Here is an 11,035-nt window from a genome sequence, read left to right on the forward strand (position 1 = left end):
TATATGCATGCTACTGAGGTAAGAAAACAAGCTGCTACTTCCAATACACATGCATTTATTCCCACGCATGGGATGACAATAAACAAGATAGGACAGCCACCCAAACAAAACTAATGCCACACATGTAAAGCTGCTGCTCAGGAAGAGCCATTAGGCTGGCCATGTTTAATCTGCGTTATGCGTGATCTGCCTTTCTTTACCAAAATGGCTTAATGCTAGAACACTATGCTATGTGTGTGTGGTTGTTTGACCACAACATATCTGCATTTTATTTGACTAGTGTCCTAGCAGCAATGTGCTGTGTAAGTTATTTAGCTAATGACCTGAATAAGCTATGTGTGCCTAAGCCACTTAATTAGCGTGTACACTATGTGTGTAGTAAAAAAAAAGTAAAAATGTAATATTATAAAGCTGATGGTGAAAGCAACCACCTGCTAGTGATATGCTTAGTGGGCCCCATTTGTAAAATAATTTTGTGTGACGTGATGTGCTCACTTTTGCATACGACATTGTGTATAATGTTGCTTCTGCTTAGAAAATGGACCGTAACATGTTAAGGGGCATGTGTTATCAGTAATAATGAAACTACAAATTATCTTGGTCACCTTCGAAATCTGTTTAAAAGTTCAGGTGCAAGCTTATTTGGCTACCCAGAAACATTCTTTTGCATAAATGCCATTTTTTGCAGATTGCTTGATTTAAAATTTGTACTGCTTAATATTTTTGGTTGCATTTATACATGTATCATCGTTACCTGAATAATCAAAAGTACATACATACGTGCAGCATAGACTATCACTTTTGACTAAACTGATGAATAAATGTATTAAAAACAAATAAATGACTTCTTGAACAGTATGCATGCATACATACAAATTAACTATTCTAAAAAGCATAACATTTTTCTTTTCATTTAAATTGTGTTTTTTTAAATATCATAGTTCTATTTAGCACCAAAAAGTCCAGCGCCATTTACTGCTTAGAACCTATAATTTGAATCTGTTGTAGTGTAGTGTTATTGTGGTTCACAGAATCATCATTACTCTCTATTCTGTCAGTGAAGAGTAGTCATCTCATTGCCGTCGCTAGAAACTAATTTCACTATACAGCCATTTCTTTAAACAGCTGTCACAAACTGTCATTGGTCTTGTTGAAATAAGAAACACACATGACAAAAACTACATACTTAGATTGAGTGGTGACCAACTGAGAGACATTTGAAATAACACAAAACTTATTTGGAGACTGGTGAAACTTCATGTGTTATTGTTGATAATAGGTCATGTGTCAGTTGGTGTATTTGGCTTTAAAATAGCTTCTGGCAGCTCTAGGTTAACAGGTTTGAGTATGTTGGCTGCAGAAGACATTGTACATTTAGGACCTTTGGAAAATAATTGTGATGAAATGCATAGAATAGAGTTTTGAGTTCATATCTAAGCAATATCACAAAGAAAAGCTACTGTTGCTCTGAACTTCACAGCTGTGTTTCATTCCGCTCCCACACTGGGTTTGTACAACACTTCAACAAACAAAGATAAGTCATTTGACTATTTCAGACACATTATAAAGCAAAATTATTAGTTGTTTCTGTCACGGTGTGGTTTAGGACAAAGGAGCACTCGACAAGAAAATAATCTTAATAACTTTTACTCTTAAACAAAGTAACAAATAAACATACAGTCAGGCCGACCAACAGAAACCACATGCATCAAAGGAAGAAGACCGACAAACTGAACTGAGACAAACTGGGCTTTTAAAGGTAATTGACACAAATTAACTAGACACACCTGTAGACAATAAGACAATCAACTAGGAACAGAAAGTGGGTCACACAGAGCACATGGGAGGTGAAAACAACAACAATAGAGTCCAAATGTGTGACAGTTTCTTGTGCAGCTGTGTTTTGTTCCTTAATTAATCATTTTGTGCAAATCAGAGTTCATGATTCAATGACTCTTCAGTTAAAATAGTACTTGTTTTTTTCCTGTAGTGAATCAGTGTTCTTAATAAATGCTCATTACTCGACTCGATAAGTGGAATTCGACAGCAAAGAATAATGTTGTATAACTTCTATAACAAAGTTTGATTTGGAGCAAAAAAAGTATTCACCTGCAACTTTTCCTATTAAACATTAGAAATTCCATACATAGTTGGAAAGACGTTCAGTATTTGGATGCAATAGGGGTATATTTATAGAAGCTGGAGATTCGTTCACTTCTTTTGTTAATATGAGAATTATTGGTTCCATACTTTCCATCTCCAGTCAAGAAGATTGGCTGTATAATCTGGGAAAGCCCTTATATAGCAGCCAACTATGTCCACTAACTCACAGTCTCACACAGCGCTCCTCTTGTTGTCTCTGTATAACAGTAAACTCCAGTCGCAGCCTTCTGGAATGTCCTGTCTCTCTCTTCTGTTTTTCCTTTCTTTTTGTCTTCCTTTCTGGATCGGAGCCGTCTGTGGGAGGAAGAGGTGCATGCTGGGAGAGTCATGTGCCATATGTAAACACTGAAGGGGCTGTTTATGCGTTCCACACATGGGCTATAGAGCCTTGTCTGATCCTCAAAGGCTTCTGGGTCTTCTGCTGCCCCCGACTCAGGCAACTCATCTTTTAACACCAGTGTCCAAGGAAAACAGGAGTGCAGCAGCCAAGCAAAGCCAGGCAGACTGCACCTCAGAGCTATTTTCCACATCCACTGTGTGGCCAGACCAAATACTGTACAGAGGATTGAGTCCCATCATCCAAAGGAATGATTTGTGGACTAAGGCAGGCAAAGCAGACTAGAGTCAGACTGGAGAAAGAACCAATCAGCATGCTGTCATTGATCTTTCTAGATCTGGTTGCTCTCTCAGCAAGAGATTGTGCTAATGGGCATGGAGAAACATCTACCTAAACTGGTTCTTAATTGATGAAAACAATGCAAACTGTGAAATGCAAATAACAATATAAACAAAATAAATGATGATAACTGTAGTTACGTGTCATTTCGACATTAGATATTCTAATAACTGCAAGTAACTTAGGAACTATCGTCAGCTATCACGAATTTGCAATTATAAATCAACTAACTCTATTAGAAGACCGTTAGGTTGTGGTTAGTAGAATAAGTTGACATGTACTTGCACAGATATTTATAGTCAATAGAATGTGTCTTAGTAAATGAAGACTTAGCAGATATTAATAAACAGACGGTCTAAATAACTGCTAGTTGACATCTACTGTAGACGTTAAGTTAATTATAATTAGTAAAATGTCTACATCCATCAAAATAAAGTGCTACCTAAAGGGCTATTTAGCTATTTTTTTAGTCATATGCATTTTGTATACTGTATTAATACATTTCAATGTTTGATTTTTACAGGATTATAATGAGAGAAAGACATTGTCAAATGCTACTACTAATATACAATAATAACTAATTAAAAAATAAGCTTAAATAAGTGTAAAAGACAAAATACAACTGTAATATTCACTATAATATAAATAAAGAAAATTATGAGAAATTATAAATAATATGTCTGCAGTTGTAAAATACAGTAGAATGCAAGACGTTGCAACTATGTAAAATCCAACTTGCATAAAAAAACAAGCAAGAGGACACATTGCAAGAAATAAAATCATACTTGTGAAAAATTTGCAACTGTGAGAACTAGAATTTAAAATTGTGAGAAACACAGTTGCAGCTAATGACATAAAGTCCCAAATTTGAGATGTAAACACTGCAAGTGTAATATGTAACTGTGAAAAGTCACAACTCCGAGGCAAAAACAGGCTTCCCAAGACAGTTGTTTATTGTTTTGCGTTAAAAACCTTTGGCACTGTGTCTGTGTGCCACTTAAAATCTGGATCCTAAGGCAAAACCAGTTGACAACCACTGTAAGAAATCTAGCCTCTCAGAGTTAAAAATCATATTCTGATGTATGTACATGTCATTTCTGTATTACAGCCAAAACTTTTCAACATTTAAAGGTCAGAACTATCCAAAAGCTCACTTACAGTAAACACATCTGCAACAAATTTTGTGAAGTGCACATTTGTTGACAGACACCAACAACAGTTGACTCTGGTCCTTCATCAGCATTTATAGCACCAGCTAAAACCCTGACTGAGATATGAACCAACAATCATCTGACTGCCACTTTACCAACCTAACCGCTAGCTTAAAGCCCTTCAGCAGCCACTCACTCAAACCCTCGCGGCCTCCGAGACACTCCATTAACCCCAGATATTCATCTCTTACGCTCCCCGATGATTGTCTGTCTGTTAAATGGATGTTGACTGAGCCATACTAAGACGAGCTCGTCTGTTCGGCGTAGTAGCATAACCTACCACGCATCCCAGCTTATCCACTCAGAGTTCAACACCCACTATCCCTTTCAAAGAGAATCAGAGCAGACCACAAGCTGCCCCCCACCCAGACCCAGCTGCCTCAGAGGAGTAACCAAATACCCTGCAGGCTCTCTGGATTAATGCCTCCAGTGGGACAGTGTCTACAGAACCGCTCCCATAGAGTCATGCATCCGCTCATGGGAGATTTTATAATTTAATTAATAGAGCACAACCATGCAAATGGTTAAATGGTTCATTGAAATATCCAAAGCAAAGAAGATGGCACTTGACTTCAGGAAGCTACAGTGAACATTTACAATGAGCACTAATTTTCATCTCCATTTTTAAGATGACTCCTTTAAATCTAAATATAAGGCCTTATTTAATATTAATAGAGTCTGTATTGCTCAGTTGTGTTGAATGTGGTATTAAAAGCAAGAAACTGTATTATTACTATATTACACACTTTGCATTATAAAATACAAACAATTATACTGTAGGAATATAAAATGTATTAAAACATGATTAACCAAAATTATTGCAGTTCTGTATTTAACGTGGAATATTCTTTATTTTTGTTTTAGTAAAAATGTATTACCATTTTTTATGCGGTATGCATTAAAACACTTCAAAAACAGTCATGAGTAAAATTAGGAAACAGCAGCATATACACTCAACAGGTGTTAACAAAATCAGGATCTCGTAATGAATCTTAAATACAAAATAGTATAAAATGAGATTAAATAATTACTTGAAACCACTTCGGTTTGTACAGTATGTCCTGGAGAGTTCCTTGCTCTGAAGACATTGACATAGCAGTCATTAACTCATCACCTACAAACCCTACGATCTGCTAATCGTCATGAGCAGTTTATTATCACTTATAAGTACACGAGCTAGAATTTCATCAGGAAGTTAGGTTCATTTCCTCTTAATTTGATGGAGGCCACAAACCTGCTGGTCTGCATGGAAACAGTTTCATAAAAAGAGGCTTGTTTTAGCTTTCCCTTTTTGACTGACAGCTTGCCACAAACCCTTGCGCTTCACATTTATCAAACCCCTGCCGTAGCTCTCGAACAACTTCCCTCAAACAAGCTCTGAGTAACTGGGACAAAACCCATGAAGTGGGATATAGCCAGTAGAAAATAAACACTGTAAATTTGTCCTGCCTGTTTGTGTGTGTGTGTGTGTGTGTGTGTACATGCTTCTGTTGGAGGAGCATTCGAACTGAACAATCAGAGCTTTGTGATAAGCCTTTTTTCTTTATGCGGTATGTGAAATAAATTGTTCCTTCTTTCCAGTGAGAGAGAGTTTTAGGAAAAAAAAATGTGTGGGTGCACAGTCCAAAAACTTTACACCGATCCATGATTTTCATAAATCATCTGAGAAAATAAAATAAGCAAAGCTGAACAAGATGGTGAATATTTCGCAGGCTTATGCCACAGGATAATTGGCCTTAAACTAAATACCTGACAGAAAACCTGAAGCCAGAAGGCAAATTCATTCATAGCTTCACTGCATGAATGGATGGATGGATGGATAGATAGATAGATAGATAGATAGATAGATAGATAGATAGATAGATAGATAGATAGATAGATGGATAGATGGATGGATGGATGGATGGATGGATGGATGGATGGATGGATGGATGGATGGATAGATGGATGTGATATATGGTACTACTGCTTGTAGGTTGCACACTGTTGAAAAACACAAGATACAGTCAAATCAAAAGTGGAACTTGTAAAATTATGAATGTGTCAAGGGTTTTATGATGAGTCCATGCATGCTCTGACATATTTTTTTCTGTCATTCATTCACACTGCAGCATGCACACAAATCTCTCTCGCTCCCAAAACATTTCGAATGCCACTGAGGAATCCTGTAGGAGTAATTGAATCTGTGCAGTGATGGTGCGCCGTGAGCCTGCTACTGTTGATCCAACACCTGATACTCAAAACCCACAAAGCTCTCTGTCTCATTCACTCTCTCTTTAGGGGCGCTGTCAGTCTGATTGTATATACACTGCCTGTTCTGGGACACATTTGTTGTAATTTGGTGTAATAGTGAGAACAGAATAGTTTTATTAGCATAGTGGGACTGATGGTGGGCCAAACTAATTGTTTAAACTGGAAAATAAATAAATGGTGTTGTATAACAATGTCATTTTTACAAATCAAACATAGTTTTAGTTCAAACTAGCATGTCATTAGCTATTAGCATTGGTTACAGTTTGATATTTTATAAATCTCTGTACTAAAATATATTGTATTTTTAAGTGATGTGAAATGAATGGGCCTATGAACTTAAGGTTTGCCAGCTGTGAGCTTTCATTACACCAGGGTTAAATATCTTCGTTTGCCAATTATTTACTCTCTATGGCCATATTTATCACAATTATGAATTTCAGCAAAGGAATGTTCTCTATCATGTTAAACTAGCATGTCTCTGCATGTATAGATGTATGGGTGTATATGTATTTTAAGCACGTTTATTAAAAGTAAATATAACATTTTGGTGAGGCAGATGCAATTGAATATAAAGTTTTATGACAAAACATGAGATTAATCCTTTCGAATGATTTTCATTTAGTGTCAGACTTCAGTTATTCAAGACCCATCCCTGTGAAATGACATATAAGATGTATTTAAATTCAGAATTTTATTGTGTATTATGTGGGTCAAGTCTCATAGAAATGCATATAAATAGTATGCCAAAAAAAAACAAAAAAAAACCTTGTGGTATTGACATGCAAAAGTGGACTTTGGCATGTATATGATATGTATGTGTTTGACGTGTACAGTATATAATCTGCACTTTCGTGTGCATATGATAAGGAATTTATTACCGTGCATATGATACAGTTTTTGTATACATATGATATGCAACCCTAATCTCACCCTATGCACAGAACGCACATGTGAAAGATATGCCATTTTTGCATATCAATACTACTGCAGTTTAGATTTTTATTTGAGGTACTAATGCACTTTCAAGAGATCGGGTAGTCGTGTCACACTTTCTATGCACTGTTGGGTGTTTTCCGGTTAAAATGACATTGATTGTCATCTCGATGTCAAAAGCGTCCCAATTCACCTGAATTAGCTGCAGTTCACATCAGCTCCATTCATTCAGCTGTGTTTTTCTTCTTTCAGAGGGTAGAAAGCAGCAGCTGTGTAGTGAAGAGACTGCTGATTGTACTGGAGCTTTCAGGTCAAGAGGTCCACTTTTTTTTAAACATCACTTCTACAGCTTGCCACAGGCACACAGTTAAACCAGAACAGCTCTGTTTGTGCAGTCTTTATGCGTGCACGTGAAGGATTGTTTAGACAGGTGAGTGAGACCTGCTTCTGCTCGTAGTTTTGTTGAGTCAGAGGACCTCTGGTCAAATTAACGTGACCACAACCTTTTTATATCACCTCAGGTTAGGTGTTTATAGCTGTGACATCTGATAGAGAGCGAATGAAAGCAAAGCAGAGCAGAGTTTTAGCAGCGTTGGGGGTAACGCATTACAAATCATGTGGATTACGTAATCAGATTACTTTTTTTCAAGTAACTAGCAAAGTAACTCATTGCTTTTTTAAAATATCTAAAAAGTAACGCTAGATACTTTTTTTTTCTCATTTATTGACTGACAAGTTTCCCGTCCCCATGTTGAGTGAACACACTCTAGTTCTAGGCCAAACGTGAATGTGCATTAATTCATCTCACTTTTTAAGATTTAGCATTCATCAAAATGAATCGAAACAGTGAAATGCAAAAAGTTACATTAAACTGCAATTATTAAATATGTTAACACAAATGTATCTAATCCCATTTTGTTTACCAGTGTCTTTGCCGCTGACCTTTAATGATCTAGTTTAACCATACGAAGCAAAAATGGCTTTAGATAAACTAACAATTGTGCTTCATTGTTTTTTAATTGCTGAAGTGTATTAAACCCTTTTTCTGTACAGACATAATTTTACTTTTCCTTCAGCCTAAGGTTTATTCATTACACTTTTACATTTGCTATAAATAGAACGTCTTATATTAAAAAAATCTTAAAAATCAAGCCCTCTCTTATTTAAAAAGTAATTAAGTAACGTAATTAGTGACTTTTTTGAGGAGTAACACAATATTGTAATGCATTACTTTTTAAAGTTAACTTTCCCCAACACTGTATTTTGAGTGTGAGCCTTTGAAAACCTGAGGAGATGAACGTTAAATCAGCCCTGATTTGATACTTCTCCTATTTGTGATGTTTTACAGATGTTTAGGCATCTGTACACACCAATATAAAAATGTTAACCTCTACAGATAAATCAATATTAAGTAATAATATTTAGTAAAAACTATTTATTAAAAATTATTTTTTAATATATATATATATATATATATATATATATATATATATATATATATATATATATATATATATATATATATATAAAATGTATGATATATAAATTATGATATAATATATGAGTAAATTAATAAATAAAATCAATTATTTTAGATACTCCAACATTGTTATATACAGTAGTCTACAAGCACATTTTGGGCTGTACTATATAACATTCATTTAAAAACAGTACAGTTTCATACAACAGTAGCCAATACACAACAATAATCTCTGTTTTGGAAATAAACGTGCTTTAATTAAAAGCACTCTCTGTAAACGTTTTAATACAGTAACTTTACTGGAGTTTGTTTTATGAGCTTCCCACGATAAAAAAAAAAGTCCTTGAACTCCGCTTCGGAAAACTGTCAGCGCTAGACAGAGAAGCGAGGCGTTGCCTAAAGTTTAATGGGAACATGTAAAATTATCCGAGGGCAGGTTATCAGAAAAGCTCTTCATTGTAAACACTGGCCACGAGGAGTGCAAATGAGTACATTTACAGCTGCTGAGCTTTATGAGTCTATTGCAGCTTGGGAACAGAGTCAAATCTAAGCACAGTGGTTACTGTTATTCAAAGCTAATGGTCTGCGGGCCTTCCACTGTGAGTGAGTCCTTGTGAGGGGTACGAGAGTGAAAAATAACAGCCAATGTAATATGCCAGCATTAAAGCAGACATGTTTAGACAATATGATAAAGCGTGTTACTGTAAATGAGTTTATGCTCAGAATCATAACATATGACACAGACCCCCAAACCACTGTCAGTTAGACCGCTGACATTAATCTTTACACAAATATAAGGGCTTCATTTATGTCCACAGTTTGTTTTTTTTATGCAGATGCGTGATATATTTACACAGTTTGTACACATTTACTGACAGAGAACAACAAACGTGAAAAAGACGTTTAACTGTACTTGTGCAACTGCAGTGTACTACAAATCTTATATTTGTATATTTTAGAAAACTGCAGATAAAATAATACTGAGGAAATAAAAGGCCATATAAGTGTACTCAAAGACATATTTTATTATGTTTCCTAACTCGAAAAGTACACATGGTTTTGTTTCTTAACTATAAAACGTGTTCTTTGTTATTAACTTTGTATTTACTTGGAAATAAATTTCAAATCATTGTTTTATAATGTTTTGCCATGTTTATTTTGGTGTGTCGGCAAGCATATTAAAGCATGTAAAGTACTTGATTATAATAAACTGCAAATCAATACAAATGTTCAATTACTTATCTAATAAATTCGTGACATAGAAGTTATAATAGAAATGACATTAGAGTATAGTACAGTTCAACATAAATGCCTGTCAATACATTCTGCGCCACAGTGATATTTAGTCATTATAAAATTTCATATGAATATAATATGTTTCATATAAGCAAAAATATTTATGTGCTGAACCATAGTGCATTGTTGTAAATGCTTTCAAACTAAATTATTTTTAAATATCAACTGCTCCAGAATGTAGAACATTGAAGCGTTTCAAAACAATATATAGCATTTGCTTCACCTTGAATTTAGTCATTTAGTGAAAATACTTGTCCTTCCATGTGAGTTTGTGAATGTGGGAGCATGTGAGTATCTCTCTTTAACAGAGGTAATGCCAGTTTGGCTGTTCCTCTGTGTTTGTACAGGTGTTGTAGTAATGTGCTCTCTCTCTCAGTGCATGGTGAGTGTGTGTGTATTTGACAGAAGGCATGAGAATGAATACACCGACCCACTTCTTTAGCCTGGCAAGAAGGTCAATTAAACCAACACACACACACACACACACACACTCAATTATATTAGTCATAACTGCCCATGGCTGGATGCCAGACGTCAGAAACTGAACACTTCTCCTCTTTGACTTTCAAAAGTCTTTTGAAAAGCAAGAAATGTTCACTGGGAGGAAAATATTGGTGGGTGAAACCTTTTTTTACGATTTTTTTTTTTATACGTACTCAATCATTGCTTACTATATAATTACGCTTACAGTGACCTAGAAATTGTTCAGAATGCGAATATTTTTTTTATGCCATAACATTTCACATCTTCAGTTTTAAATTGGATAGCGACTTTCGATCCTCACTGTATATCTTTTTACGTTCTTGCAAAGCGAAAGAAAGTTATGCCTTTTTTCCCCCCCCAATCTCTGGACTGGATTGAGGAAATGATGCTGAGTCCTTCTGTCTGAATGGCTCAGGAACAGAAGCAAGAAAATTTACAGTCACTGCCTGTCGGTTTCACTATTTGTACAGTATTGAGAGACATTTATACTCCCAGGGGTTGGCATTAGCACTGTGTGTATGTGCTTTAAGAGAGTGATGT

This window comes from Puntigrus tetrazona, chromosome 5 (assembly GCF_018831695.1).
Source record: "Puntigrus tetrazona isolate hp1 chromosome 5, ASM1883169v1, whole genome shotgun sequence".
Classification (NCBI taxonomy): Eukaryota; Metazoa; Chordata; class Actinopteri; order Cypriniformes; family Cyprinidae; genus Puntigrus; species Puntigrus tetrazona.